Below are 15,028 nucleotides of genomic sequence, written 5' to 3' on the forward strand. Positions count from 1 at the left end.
TTATCGCGAAATATCAGACCCTTATTTTATATTTCTTCGTTATGGTACTCATTTCCATTTAAAGCGTTCCGAAAAATCTAATTTTACCCTTTGTTCCACATCTTTTTCATTGAAAACTGATGATTTTTCACATACCCTATCCAAAAAATCAGAGATGTGTTCTTTGTTGGTTTTTAATTATGATTTTTCAAAGCTAACAGATGGTCTAAAAATGATTCTTCCCTTTTTTCCAAAAGTGACGTTACTAACTTTAACTTTTGATCTACTGATCCGATTTACTTGCAACTTGCAAAAAAAAAATGGGTTTCTATTCGCATAGATCTAGTCTAGTCGCATATGAATATCGAATGAAGACTAAAAACATGTTAACTTTAAAAAAATCATAACTTAAAAACGAAAAAAAAACACATCTCAGATTTTTGGATACGTTATGTAATAAACCCTTTCTTCAAGAAAGAAAAGAAAAATACAAAAAAATATAGCGCCCATGTAAACTACAAAAAACAGTCAAACAAAATCCATTTTTTTTTGGAGATGTAATATTTTTTCATAGAAGGCTCATTGGCTTCAATTTGATATGTTGATCATCTAAATCGGTTCAGTAGTTCAAAATCTACTTTTTTTGAATAAAGTAATTTTTAGAAAAAAAGGGAAAATATGATTTTTCGAACCAGCCTAAAATCGAAAGGTGATTAGATTATTATTTTTAATCGAAAGGAAATTAAGGTTACCAACCTTAACGAAAAAATATAAAAAATATGGATCTAATATTTTGCGAAAAGGAACTAAACTACTAATTTTGATGAAAAACTCAGAACCACTATATCGGTTTGGCATGGAATGGCTGTATTATGATATAGAATGAATACATAACAGAAAAAAATGTGAAAAAATGGAACCGAAGTGACTATTTATTTGTTTTTTGTCATTTTTGTTATCAAAATCTAACAAGTTTTTTCATATCAATAGCGTCATATTGAGTAGAATTCGTAATTATAATCATAAATGTCATGTATGCACAATGCAATGAATGTACCAATCAACAGTCAGTATATAAATCTTGGAATCACTACCGTCATCAGTAAATTTATCCATATGATGTAATCACGCCAACTTCATGTCTGCTCATATAACAACGGCTCTCCACTTTCTGACATAATATGATACTATGAAATGATATTTGACAAAATCGAATCTAGGAGTCTTGCACCAAGTTGTGCAAACTTAAAAAAAATCAATTACAAAGAAAATCACAACACTGGAAAACACTTTTTTGATATTTTTATTAAAATAATGCAGATGTCATTTTTTATTCACTTCATTCGCAGATATTTTCCTGAACTAATATTTTTAATAATTTTAAAAAAGCCTGAAGATAGAAAGCAGATTGTAACAATCCATTATCACGTTCGTCGCCCCGTCACCCAGATATGGGTGACACTTTCCTCGTTCAAATTGAATAAGATTTTTGGAAGAAATTTGATAAAATAGGCACCTAAATCATACTATAGGATATGTAGAAAAAATAATAAAATTATAACCATATTATTATAATGTTTATACTATGCTTTTTATTAATTTATAGTACGGATGGTTTGTATTGCAGTTTTTGGCGAAACCCATATAATTTCGACACGTGCTATTGTTGTCAAATCACCTTAAAATTGAAAGAAATATTGCAGGATCATATAAAAGTTGACTGCAAGCTAAGTTTGATCTTCATTTAATAATTTATCCGCAAGTTAGGCCCCGCGAGAAACTCAGAAATGTCGCTTTGGGCGACGAAAGTGTTAAAGAGAGAGTGGTCCTAAACCGACCATGCTCTCTATAATTATTAAATGAAACCTCAGTGCAGATTTCCTTGAAAACGAAGTATTTCTTAAGAGAATTGAGGAATTGTAACATTTTATTCGCAATGCCAGGTGTGCGTGTTGAAATTGTTCGGTAAATTTTTTAGATGTTGCTTGTAAGGTTGCATGCATTACTTCGATTTGGCATATACAGCAGGGTTGCCATAATAAAATCTGTGTTTTCGTTCTAATTTTCTTTTTACCTTAGTCTTTCCTCAGAAAATCTGTATTGATATCTGTATCAAATCTATAAGTCCAATCTTGAAATATCTTAGCTTTAGTATCATTGATTGGCATAGTTATTATGAATTCAACAATGTGGATGGCATCCACGTAGAGCAAGAACTGTAGTAAGATACAATGCTTCATTTAGGTGTAATGGAAGTTTATACAGTTATCAGGACATGCTTATTTACATTGCGCTACATAAGTAGATATGATATAAATTTTTCGCACACATAAAAATGTAGTGGTTGTAATGATCTAAAAGGTAACATAATAAGGTAACAATTCGAAAATTTGGAGAACTGTTATCGCTTGAAAAGTTGTAGTAAAGTTAAAGTTTGAAGCCATATGCTTCATAGGGTACCGATAGGTTCTGATAGAATTTCTCCATTCTCAATAAATTAATCGGGTATGTTTTTATTCAGACTTCCGCCCAGTTCAGCAGCTTCTGTTTCTACAGCTTCATCATCGACGTTAACATCTTGTGGCTTCTTTCGGCCATAGTTGAATTTCTCTAGGCTACGTTTAACGACGGATTCTAGTAACAGCCATCTTGAGTATCACCATCCATCATCAGTATTTTCAACGGTTTGAGCTTCAAAATTTCCTGAATTTTTATTTAGCGTTACAAGCGATGACACAGTCTTTTGCATCTTTTCCGCTTGGATCGAAAATGAACACGAAGCAGGACATTACGCCAGAATGCCAGAATGCCAGAATGACTTTCATCCAGATTGATTCAAATGTTATTTAAATAAAATTGGTGAGACGAGAAAAATATTGTTCACATCAAGCCATAACTAATATTGGAATGTAAACTTCAAAAATCTGTAAACTCTGTATGAAACCCAAAAAATCTGTAGTCTGTAACTACAGATTCTTGGTTTCTAAAAGTCTGAAAAATCTGTATAAATACAGATTATTCTCTAGATATGAAAACCCTGATATACAGCAGAACCTCTATAATCGGCGAGCGAATGATCCTCGGAGTAAATCTATGGGCCTTCCCGAAATTTGTCAGTGAGTGGTAGGCTCATGCTCTTTCGTATTAGTCATGGTGTACGCGACTTTATAGATAGATAGTTCAATGAGTTCTGTATTGACAAAACATGGTTTTCATGCTGAAACCGCGATGTTCGTTATTCGGGGTGACTTAGCCAGACTATACCGCGGATAATCGGGGTTCTACTGTATGTCTTTTTTATTTGAAATTTTAAAAATTGTTAGAGTTATTCTGAATAAAAAGTAACTTTGTTGTTTAATGTATCAAAATGTCAAGCTTCGTTTCGAATAAAGAGAATTTGCGACATTCGCTACTTTTGTTTTACCATATGAAGAAAAAAGTGATCGAGGCACATCGTTTGCTTATTATAACCCTATTTCAAGAAACTTAAAAAATAATAAAAAAAACATGGCTAGCGAAGCCGGCTCATGCACCTCAAAGCCAAAACGTTTCGATCGGAAGACTATACCTGGTATGTGGTGGGATCAGTATAGTATGGTGTATTTTGATCTACTAAAACCGGGTGAAATGGTGAATATAAATCAACATCGACAGCAAATGATGAATTTAAACTTCGCATTGATGGAAAAAGACGGGAAAGACGGTCCCGGGACACGGTCAAGTGATAATACAGCTTGAAACAGACGCGATAAAAACCCTTAAATGGAAAACGTTATTACACTCGCCGTATTCTCCAGACCTGGGCCCGTTAGATTATCACTTTTAGTTTCAACGGGACATGCGCTTGTAGAGTAGTATATCGTTGAATATAAAGATGTTGAAAAAAGGATCAGCGTATGATTTTCGTCGAAACAAAAAAAAAGTTTTATTGGAAAGGAATCCACAATTCACCTGAGAGAATGGCGATATGTGTAGATATGTAGATATGTATCAAATGTTCTAAAGAAGCCATGAGAGTAGCAACAGTATATGGACTTCTTTTTATATGTGTGTCCTGATGAGGAGCTCTAGCAATACTACAATATTCAAGGAGGGCCTAACATATATACCAACATGAAGTGTTTTTATTGTGCATGGATTAATAACCTTATGAAAGAAATGAAATAACTATTCCAACTCCATCATAGTGTTCAGCGTTCAGAGTTCAAAAAATTTCATATTTTTAAACATTTGAATACAAAGAAATCTAAAGTATATAAGCATTTGAACAAAAAAATCAACTATATTGTTCTAATCATTTGTGAACGGTTTTTATATTTTTACGAATGTCGATTCAAATTGTGAATAAGTTTTTCATCACCGTATTTAGAACCATCAACATGTTCCTGCCGCTGCTTGCGACATCCAGTTGTTTATCCAAGCACACGATGCACTTACTACCGTTCGTACCAACATGCAAGTGGGAGGGGATGATGGAAATTTGCATTATTATTATCGCAATAAATCACTTCATTGAGCTGCTGTCCGTTCTGCGTATCGATTGGATTCAGGACGATAGCCAACACGTTTCACCGGTGGATAGCCGGTGGAGTGAAATGGACACCGACTTGCATCGGCTGAAAAAAATGTACGCTCTCTGTGCGCTCTGTCGTACACTCTCTTTTTGCTTTTCATATTCGGTCCGTCACCATTTGCGGCCATGGAAGAAGGGCGCCGCGGCCAACGAGAGAAAGAACGATGGTTTTCGGGATCAGGACGAGAAAATCGCAGGTACTGTTATCTGGATTGAACATCAATGTGAAGACGTGTGTAAAACGAGAACAGCATGAGACACAATGACGTTATTGAAGTTTACGAGATAAAGTTTCAATCAAAATTGTTTCGCGCATTTACTTTTATTTTCGTTGACTCCGCTCATGCGACACGTGACACTATCGCAAAGAGGGGCTTTGATGGAACTATTAGCATTTCAAAACGAGCAAACTGTTTTTACGGCATGCATTGTTCAGTTTGGAAAGGAAAGCTTGTATAACGTAATCCCTTACATGTGACAATGCCACGAAAATGAGAAAATATATGATGTCATATTCTTCTACGAGTTTTGAAACGTTATATACATATTTCTAAAGGTGTTTAATATGATACAAGGGTGGAGCTTAAACTTAACATAGACCTGACAACGATAATGATTATCGCAAAGTTGCACGGTTTGTCAACTTGCTACTAATTTGTTATGTTGACTGGTTATGATTTTTGCATGAGCTGTAAAACATCAGATATCTTCTTGTTGGAATATGTGCAATTGTCTTGAATATGTGCAATGTATGTAGCTATGACGAGCAAACGAAGGCGCATCGAGAATAGCATTGTTGATATGCCAAAGCCAACTTGAACTAGGCAAAGGGAGCGAGGAGATTCTCAGATTACGTTTTATGCATTCAAATTGCCAGTGAAGTCAGGAACTGTACTGTGATCTGTGATAAGTTTAGGTGTAAATTTGAAATTTAAATTATTGTCACAAAAGCTGTAAGAATGGGGAGGCAGAGGTAAGTGACATATTGAGGCAATACTCGTACCGCATAGTCTATTTACTTGTCAAGTAAGGCGTTGTAGGTGTTAGATCCGGGTCTAGACAAGTGACAACAATCATTTGTGTTGGCATCTTGGCATATGTGAATGGGCGCTCAACATTACTCTTTGAGCTCTAGAAACATATAAGTTCTTATGTATAGTTTGAGTATGATTTATTACTGATGTGGAGATTTTATCAATTTAGCAAACCAACAAAACAACAAAAAATCAGTCATTGGAAAAAAATAACCAAGGACGCGATTGATGAGTTACAAACAGAAAACAACTTGTTCCAAAGTGTTGAATTTCTGAAACATGGGTGGGCTGAAAAAATGACTAGGTTTAATATATTGAAGTAGCATCATCCTAATGGGAATACAAAATCAGTATTCACATTAATGGATCGATTCCATCAATTCGAAATAAACGAAGTACGAACAAAATGCCGCTATGTATTGGTTCAACATAATTTATGCTCGCTTGCATTGGTGCATATTAAAACTAGACATGATTCGCAACGTAAGTTCTGTCACCAAACATAACGATGTCCCTACGTTATTCTAACCAGTATTGTATGCTGCAAGGATACCGTGTGATCCTGGCGTTATAACTTTCGACAGTAGGTGGTGTACACCCGTTGTAGTACGTGATAGTATGCTTCATGGAAAACAAGCCACCGTGCTTGTATGTATTGTCATGTCAAAATGCAAAAGCACGGATGAGGTATGTGATTTGTGGTGTTGTAGTCGCACTAATAATAATAACAATAATAATGCCGGAGTCGTGTACAGCATAATTAAATTTACATAAAACAAATTATATTTCATAATCATACATAATTTAATTAAAAATTACGTGTTAGTTTCGGCGCTTCTCCTTTGTCGCCGAAACACAATCAGAAACCTTCGCAGAGCAATGAGTTGTCATTCTAATGCGATGTGGAAGAAACGGTTTTATTTTTGTGCGACAAATGCCGATATGCAACGTGTTTGAAATATTAATTACATACCAAAAATTTGCTGCACGGCGTGTGTCACGAGATCGGACACTGCAGAAGGATTGTAAAAAAACTATCTTCCGGTTATTGGACAACCGGTACGACCCCAAGAGAGAGAGAGACATACGAAATACATGGTTATACAAAAAACCAACATCGTAATCATCGGTACAACGGCGAATGAAAAACAGGTTCTTTCGCAGGTTTTTATTCCGTGCTTTCCTTTTGAATATATCCAGGAAGAAGGCAAACAGCACAACAGCTTAAGTCTGTCAACCTCCATAAGCGAGTATCGCTTCATTTCCTCCCGGCTCTGCTTTCCTCTGCTGGATTGGATTTTCATCTTGCAAATTGCACTACACATTTGTAATCTAGAACATAAATCTTCTGGTAACATTATTATTATCATTATTATTATATTTTATTAATTTCAGCGTTACAAAAGAATATCTTTTAAATTTCTTACTTTATTGAATTATTCTTCTGAGCGAGATCTGTATACGTTTGTTGGCAAAGGGGAAATACATCTTGCATACATAATAACATATTATATGATTTATTGCGAATTTAGACAACCTTTCCAATGCATGGCCTGATGAGAAGAGAGAGGATGGTATACGTATACAATCTGAATTTCAAAATAAAAGTCCAGAGACAGAGGGAAACGAGAACATGGGTAGAAAAAAGATGTTTTCGCCAGAATTTTTAAAAGGAAACAGACGCACCTCTGAGGTAACAGATACCAACAGAGCGACAAGATCGCGATGACCTCGGAGTTTGTGTTTTTTGAGCTAAAACCATTCCTTTTCATTCTCTAGTTTGGAAGTGGCTCATCTTCAAACATTTTTATCTACACAGGTAAGTTAGGCATACGAAAAACCTGTTTGATTTTTTCTCTATTTCTTTTTCCCAACGCCCTTGAGCAGCGTTATGTTGGGTCTTTGTTTAAAAAATAACATCACGGCTGTTTCTTCCATCCTAATGTTACTTTTTTAACATGGGAATATGTTTCTCTGAAATGTGTTTCAATTTTAAATTCGCTACAAACCGTACAAAGTCATGCTGAGACAAGGAACAAAACGTAGCTCCAGCAGTAAACAAGCGAACAAAAAAGTTGCTGTTCATTTTTTGCATTCATTTTATTATCGTCATAAACATTGTTTTATTACTTTGTGACACTGGTTCTTACATGGCAAAGAATGCAAATTCGGTTAGTGTCCTTGACGATAATTGCCGGTGTTCTAGCTTGTGCTTTGTGTTTCGTGGAAGAACTGTCCCTCAACTGGGAACTCTAAACTATTTTAAATTGTGGTAATTTTTTAAACTGTTAGTGTATAGATGTTATTTTTTCATCAAGGTTCTCTTTCAATTTTTAACAAATAAATTATTAACATTTTCAGTAGAAATTTGAATGTTGCGTGCGAGAGTAAATTTTCAATAATAAAATAAAGAAAAATATTCAATGTGTAAAAGCCCTAAATATTTGACGATGAACTGAATACTTCGAACAAACATCAGTGATATATAGTTTCTGCTATTGTGTTACAAATAGAAGTTTGAACATAAAGACTAAAATGACGTGTTATTTCTTTTGATAGTCTATATTATATTACTGTATTCTTCTCTCTCGTGTAGACCGATGTTCTCAAAAGCTGTTTTGGAACACGCAAGACATGTGAACTCAAATAAAATTTTGCGCTTCGACTTGCTTCTCATGCCGGGGGTTTCGTCCGGATATAACATGTATTCCGACTAGAATCCGACCAAGGCAGGCGAAAGTCTTTGAACTTCGTAGGTCTCCGTAGATTGTTTATCTAATAACTTCCTAAGCTAATCAATCAATTAGCTTAAGAAGTTTTGGTTGGATATCAGTGCAATTAAATTTTATTCATAGTTAGAAGTGAATTCATTTTAAAATGAGTCCGCTATCGTAACTAACACTGCGCTTTGTCTTGTAGAGTGCACTTGCACTCTTAAAAAAATCATGAGGTGGCTCCCCTGGCCGAGTGGTTAGCATCAAACCTAATATACCGGGGGTTCTAGTTCGATTCCCGTTCGGGTCGGGGAATTTTTCGTCAAAGAAATTTCCTTCGACTTGCACTTTACTCAAGCGTATTCTAGAGCTTGCCACTCAGAATGCATTCAAGGCGTGTTATTTGCCATATAAATCTCAACTAAGTACTAATGAAAATGACGCAAGTAATACTATGTTGAGATGGGATTGACCTGGACCAGGGAAATTGCACGAAGGACGCACTGAATGATGCTTGGGAGTAGCAAACCATTCTCATTGTGCAAGTTTCGGTGGTTTGAGCTTCAAATAGTCAATGACGACGCCGACCATGTCCTTATAGTCACCCGACGAAAGGAAGGAATGTTAGTATGATAATCGCGGCCAGAAGGGCCACCTCTATAGCTTGGTTCCCTTGCGATCGTCATGAAAGGGATAGTTGTTTGTGGGGAGAGGTAAGAATTAGGATTCACTCAGGTGAGTGAGGTGATTATGTAAACGCGAGCTATCGACCACTCAACGAAACGAAAATCCGAAAATCTCATGTGTCACAACACGCAGAAAATAGTGCCACGGAAGTAGGAGAAAATGTGAAAAAATGTATGCCCTACTTTTTAGAGATTTCTGTAGAAAACTGATTATATAGTTATGACGCAATGCGCTGTCAATCTCTGATTACTCCGATATTCAGGTAGCTTAAGAAACTCGAGTAAAAGAGATTCTTTGATTATATCAGCCGATACAATATTTTACCTCTCCATAATCAATCAATAATAATTTGCAATATACAGGGTTTTCCAACATTAAATTCCGAAAGTAAATTGAAATAAAACACACTTAGAATTCGAATTTCGATGAAACTTTTATTTCAAATTAAAGTTTGGTTTATGCCATTATGTGTGAAATACAACATCATTCAAATGTCCACCTAGGGCTTCCTCGCACACCTTGATCCGGAACAGGTAATTTTCGATGATTTTTCGGCACATATGGGGCGGTATCTCGGTCATAACTTCACGAATGTTGTCTTTCAAATGTTCACGAGTTTGCGGAGAGTTGGCATAGACACGGTCTTTCGCATAACCCCACAAAAAAAAGTCTAGCGGGTTCAAATCGCATGATCTGGACGGCCAATTGGCATCACCAAAACGCGAAATTATGCGTCCCTCAAATTTCGTTCGCAATATGGCCATGTTCGGTCGTGTTGTGTGGCACGTGGCGCCGTCCTGCTGAAATCACATGTCATCCGTATCCATATCTTCAATTTGTGGCAAAAAAATCGGTTAACATGCGGCCATAGCGCTCACCATTCACAGTTACCGTCTCGCCGTCCTCATTTTCAAAGAAATACGGCCCGATGACTCCACCAGACCATAATGCGCACCAAACAGTGACTTTTGGCGGATGCAATGGCCTCTCAACAATCACGTGTGGATTTTCTGAGCCCCGGAAATTTTGGGTGTTCACATAGCCACCGAGCTCGAAATGTGCTTCATCGCTGAAGAAAATTTGATGCGAAAATTCAGCATTTTGCTGCTGTTGTTCGTTCACCCAATCGACGTATGCCCGACGCATTCCATGGTCACCACGCTCTAATTTTTGTACCAGTTGGACTTTATATGGATGTAGGTGCAAGTCCAAATGCAAAATTCGCCACAATGATGTGTTTGACAAGCCCAATTGCTGAGCACGCCGTGGAATCGAAACATTCGGGTCATCCTCCACACTGGCAGCAACAGCAGCAATATTTTCGGCCGAACGCACATTACGATGATGCACAGGTTTCACAATATCCGCTACGGATCCAGTTTGTTCGAATTTACGCACTACATTAGCGATTGTGTGCTCTGTAGGCCGTCCATGACGACCAAAATCCGTCCGTAATGCTCGAAAAACATTTGCCGGTTTTTCATCATTTTTATAGTATAATTTAACAAAATTAACACGTTGTGCGATGCTAAAACGATCCATATTGTAAAATGACAGACATTCAACTAACGATATGACGTTTTGGTGACAGCTATGTCAAACGGTTGTCAGCGCAGGGCTGTATACTTTCGGAAGCCTGAAATGGAAAACTCTGTATAATGTGTAAAGGAAAAGAATGTCGGGGAAGGAAAAAGATGAGGCTAGTGTATACCAAAAATCCGATTCTTTTTCTTTGTTCACTACCCATTCACACATCACAACAAAAAAATGTAACGAGGAGATTCCAAAACATTTAACTTGTAAAAATTTATGTTTCATTCCCAGGCATTTATTACTAACGAAAATAACTCGATGCTCGATGTTGCACATTGCTCCTCTAATTATTTTGTCGAGAATATATTAGACATAGAATATTATTATATTCTATTAACTGAAATAAATATTGTAAACGTCATACACTGGATTCCTTTTCCACTGGTTTTTTTCCGTGACTTTATTTTACGCGATTCTCTCGAAATTACGCGTTTTTTTACGCACGCGTGAACCGCGTAAAAAATGAATTCAGAGTACATTAAACTGTTAACCCAAAAAAATAAACTAGTCGATGTATATTTGTATTATAAAACAAAGATATCAATGAATCAAATAAAGTATCGATATTTCTGTTACACTAGGTTGGCGGAAAACAATTCCATTATTTTCCCGTCGATGACCGTCCTATTCGATATCCCTTGAAGTATCGATCAAACAATCTCAGATTAATGCTCGTTGGAAAGATGACAATTCTGTCTAAAAAATCTTTTACTGTATTTTTGCTTATTACATACAGTTACAAAGAGAATGTGCAGTATATTTTACACTTTATTTTTGCAAAGCCGAAAATGTAAGCCACGCGCCTGAAAATGTGAATGCTGTTAATGATTTTAATACTTTAATTTAGGGTTCGTAGATTCCGCTGGAATATATTTGATGTGAGGGCTTAGAAGGGTGTAATCGATCAAGGCAGATTTCTCTTAATCAACTTTTTCTTTAGTTAATAACTCAACTGCAAAAACGTACCAATTTAAGTTTGCTACAGAATTAGATAGGTGAAGTTCTGACCTATCTTCCACATTGTCAAATACAGCTAGGAATGTGTTTTGCAGCCAAGTTAAAACCAATAGAGAGAGTCGATATAGAGAAACCATTGATGTCACTTACACCCCTTTCATTATGAGCTCCATATGTTAAAGTTGCACATAAAATCATTAAAATGTTGTTGAACGAAGTTGAACGGCATGTTGGCAGTCATTGTTTCTACGAAAGCTTGGAGGATTTTCAATGACTCAATGATGCTTTTCATAAAATGCAAAACTTCTTCAGAGATATGAACTGATACGTATCACACGTACACGCATCAAGAAAAGATCGTGAAAATCAACTGTTCTAGTTTTCGCATAGAGACGAGAGTCGTAATGAAATAACCTTCTGAATAGTAACATGTAATCTGGATTACTATTTTTTATATGTCATATTTTTATTTTTTAGAATCGTACTTAATTTTTCGTAAAGTACGATCTCTGTGGATGACTCCTTATTCGTCTAATTGGTATAAATGGATTATTATTGAAGTGAGCAGATACTAATTATGATGATAGGATTTTGATACCTCATAGATAGCTCTTAGTTTCTGTGAATCTGATATTGGGTTGACATACTTCATCTTTAGCCTTACCCGCCATCCAATTACGTCAAGGAAATATGGAAAACAACGCATACTTTCATTGGAATTTGTTTGTAGCATTATAGCATTCGCATTCTAGCTATGCCGCGGAACACAAATTGCCTTTACTTATCCCTACAAATAATCACTAGCTGTTGTTAAATTAGTTAGCCGAATAAAATTCGTACAATAGCATTGAATGATTAATGAAACGATATTCTGAACCACATTCTGTCACATACGTACAGGGAATTTGTAATTTTAAATCTTCTGAATCTTCTGAATTCTCTGAATCCGCTGAACATTTTTTGAATATTTTTTTGATGAAAACATCGACGAAATGAAATGAATTGTGCTCAGAAATCGTCAGTTAATTTTGAGTGAGCAAGCCCGTGAATTAAGTACCTCTCACGAGACCGTGCGTCATAGTTTGGTTGATGTTTTGGGCATGAAAAATTTCGCAGCACGATTAGTGCCAGAGGAGATCAATTTTCTTCAAAAATTTCATCGTAATCAAGTTCATCGTACGCTCATCCAACCCTACAGATATGGCTCTGTGTGACTCGTTCCTATTTCCGAAATTCAAATTATCGTTTTGTGGGACCTGTTTTGAATGATTGTAGATATAAAAACAAATGCTTGAGCTAAATGCAATTCCTGAATATAGCTATAAAAAGTATTTGGATGACTGTTTTATTCGTTCGAAAAAAGTATATTGCTTCAGAAGAAGCCTATTTTGGAGGCGACTATATAAATTCAGATGTCAACGCAAATTTCCAGTATATATATTTCAGAATGTATACGCAGTGTAAAAGATTATTTAGACCGAATCGAAACTTTTGTTCAACCCTTGATTTTTAGCTGGATAATAAGCCAGTGAAAAGTTTTGAAAATGTCCCTTCAACTGCGAAGCATCTTTTGTACAACACATGACAGGCTACTTAAATTGCATGTAGTAGTAGTAAGATAGAAGGCAGTCTTGCATAACATTTTTAAGTGGTCTAACGGAGCGAATGATTCGATGAAGGATCAACGATGCAAAGGTCATGAGTTTAAATCTCGGCCAGTTTTTTTTTTTTTCAAAAGTTATCTAGCAGCTGTAGAAGACTCTAACAAGCGTCTGTCGACAGACGTAATAAACGTAAAACCACACTTTGGAGCCGGATAAACGTTTTCCAATTGACTTTAAAATGTATGTGATGAACAATATTGGTTGTACCTTGATAATTTCTCCTAATTTGTGCGAACAAGGATTGAATATAAGTTTTGATGATACATAGTTCAGGCATTATTAAGCATAGAGCAGGACAAAACTAATGGTTAATTGTTAGTTGGGATGTGAGTCGAACCCAGAGTTTATGTAGTAGTTTAATTTTTGGTAGCTTACGAAACATTATTACATTCACATTCACAGCATAACACTAAGAAAAATTAATGATTCATGAGCATTTTGGTATTGTGGTATCATATATTCAAATTATAAATGACATAGAAACTTCCGTGAAATGAAACAATTTCGCACATTTTTTTCCTTTTTTTTTTTCAATTTCGTTCTAATCAATTTCGCAATTTCACTTAAATTTCAAATCATATCCTCTTATTGAGAATCTCTCTAGAATAAGAATACATAATTAGAATGGTATGCAAAATTTCATTCTCCTTCACATTCTCCTTCAGTGAGGATCTTTCTATTAGAATCAACCACCAATAATGGCCGAGTGGATAGTGTTACAAACATTATACTGGATGCTTCGGGTTTGATTCAAGATCTGGCAAGGGTTTTTCGTCGAAAAAAAAGGTTTTTGACTTGCACTGGAACAAGTGTATTGTTGGACTTGTCACTCAGAGCACAATCAAGTCGTGTCATCTGGCATTGAAGTCTCAACCTAATAGTTCAACAAATACTATTTCTTGAGATGATGTTGATTTTTTTGTTGTATATTAGACTACGTTGTTATTGTATTAGCTTATCAACAACTAGTTGTTTGAAAAATCCAACAGCATCTTCGATAATTTCTCAAGCCTTCGGTAAGCAATAATTTACTAGTTACCACTAACCATCGATTTTAATTAATTTTGTATAACTTTATTGAGCAATAGATTCGTTGAAGGCAAATTTGTGCGGAAAGTGTTATCAATTTCAATAACAAAACCGAATAAAATAAAAAAATATGTACTTTTCTACAATGTTACTTTGATAAAAGAATTTTTTTATTTACAAAACAATTTAGAATGTGGAGGAGCTGGGGGAAAACATCCGGACATGGAACGACGATTTTAATGATATTGTTAGTGTGATATTCTTCCGCTGGATACGGTGAGCAATTTAACTGACGAAGAAAATCTAGATGCCCGTTACATTCCACTGAATAATAACTTCTTATCTCTCAATGGCATTGTTTTTTTTTTGCAGCGGATTTTTCAATTGGTTTGTTAGATTTTTTGGGAAATGAGTAATCGGATAGAAGTAATTCTTCAGCATTTCTTCGCCGTCAACAATGGAAACAACAGCAATAGCTTTCGTTTCAGACAAAATCATTCTGGTAATAATTTAAAACTACATGAAATAAGGAAGGTCACATCTAATCATAGGTGGATCAATTCAGGACAGAAACAATGGAATCGACTGAACGAAGAGTAAAGAAATGAATCAAGCAGAATAACTATAAGGCAAGGCTCTTTAAGTTGAGAATAACCAGTTCTTTGTAAGGAACTGAACATTAGAGAAAACTATAAGAGAACTTCCCATTCATGATTAGAGAACCAGATAATAGAATACATTATCTATTGAAAGATAATATTCAATCTCGTTAAAAGTTCGAGTATTGTCTGATACATG

At 35.6% G+C, this 15,028-nt stretch overlaps 1 protein-coding gene across 4 annotated transcripts in view; it reads right to left on the reverse strand.

Moving 5' to 3' along the window:
- LOC129774922 (homeotic protein antennapedia) overlaps positions 1–15,028 on the reverse strand; it is a 120,302-nt gene that overhangs the window by 104,376 nt on the left and 898 nt on the right. The window lies entirely within an intron of this gene.

Source organism: Toxorhynchites rutilus, chromosome 1, assembly GCF_029784135.1.
Source record: "Toxorhynchites rutilus septentrionalis strain SRP chromosome 1, ASM2978413v1, whole genome shotgun sequence".
NCBI classification, from domain to species: Eukaryota; Metazoa; Arthropoda; class Insecta; order Diptera; family Culicidae; genus Toxorhynchites; species Toxorhynchites rutilus.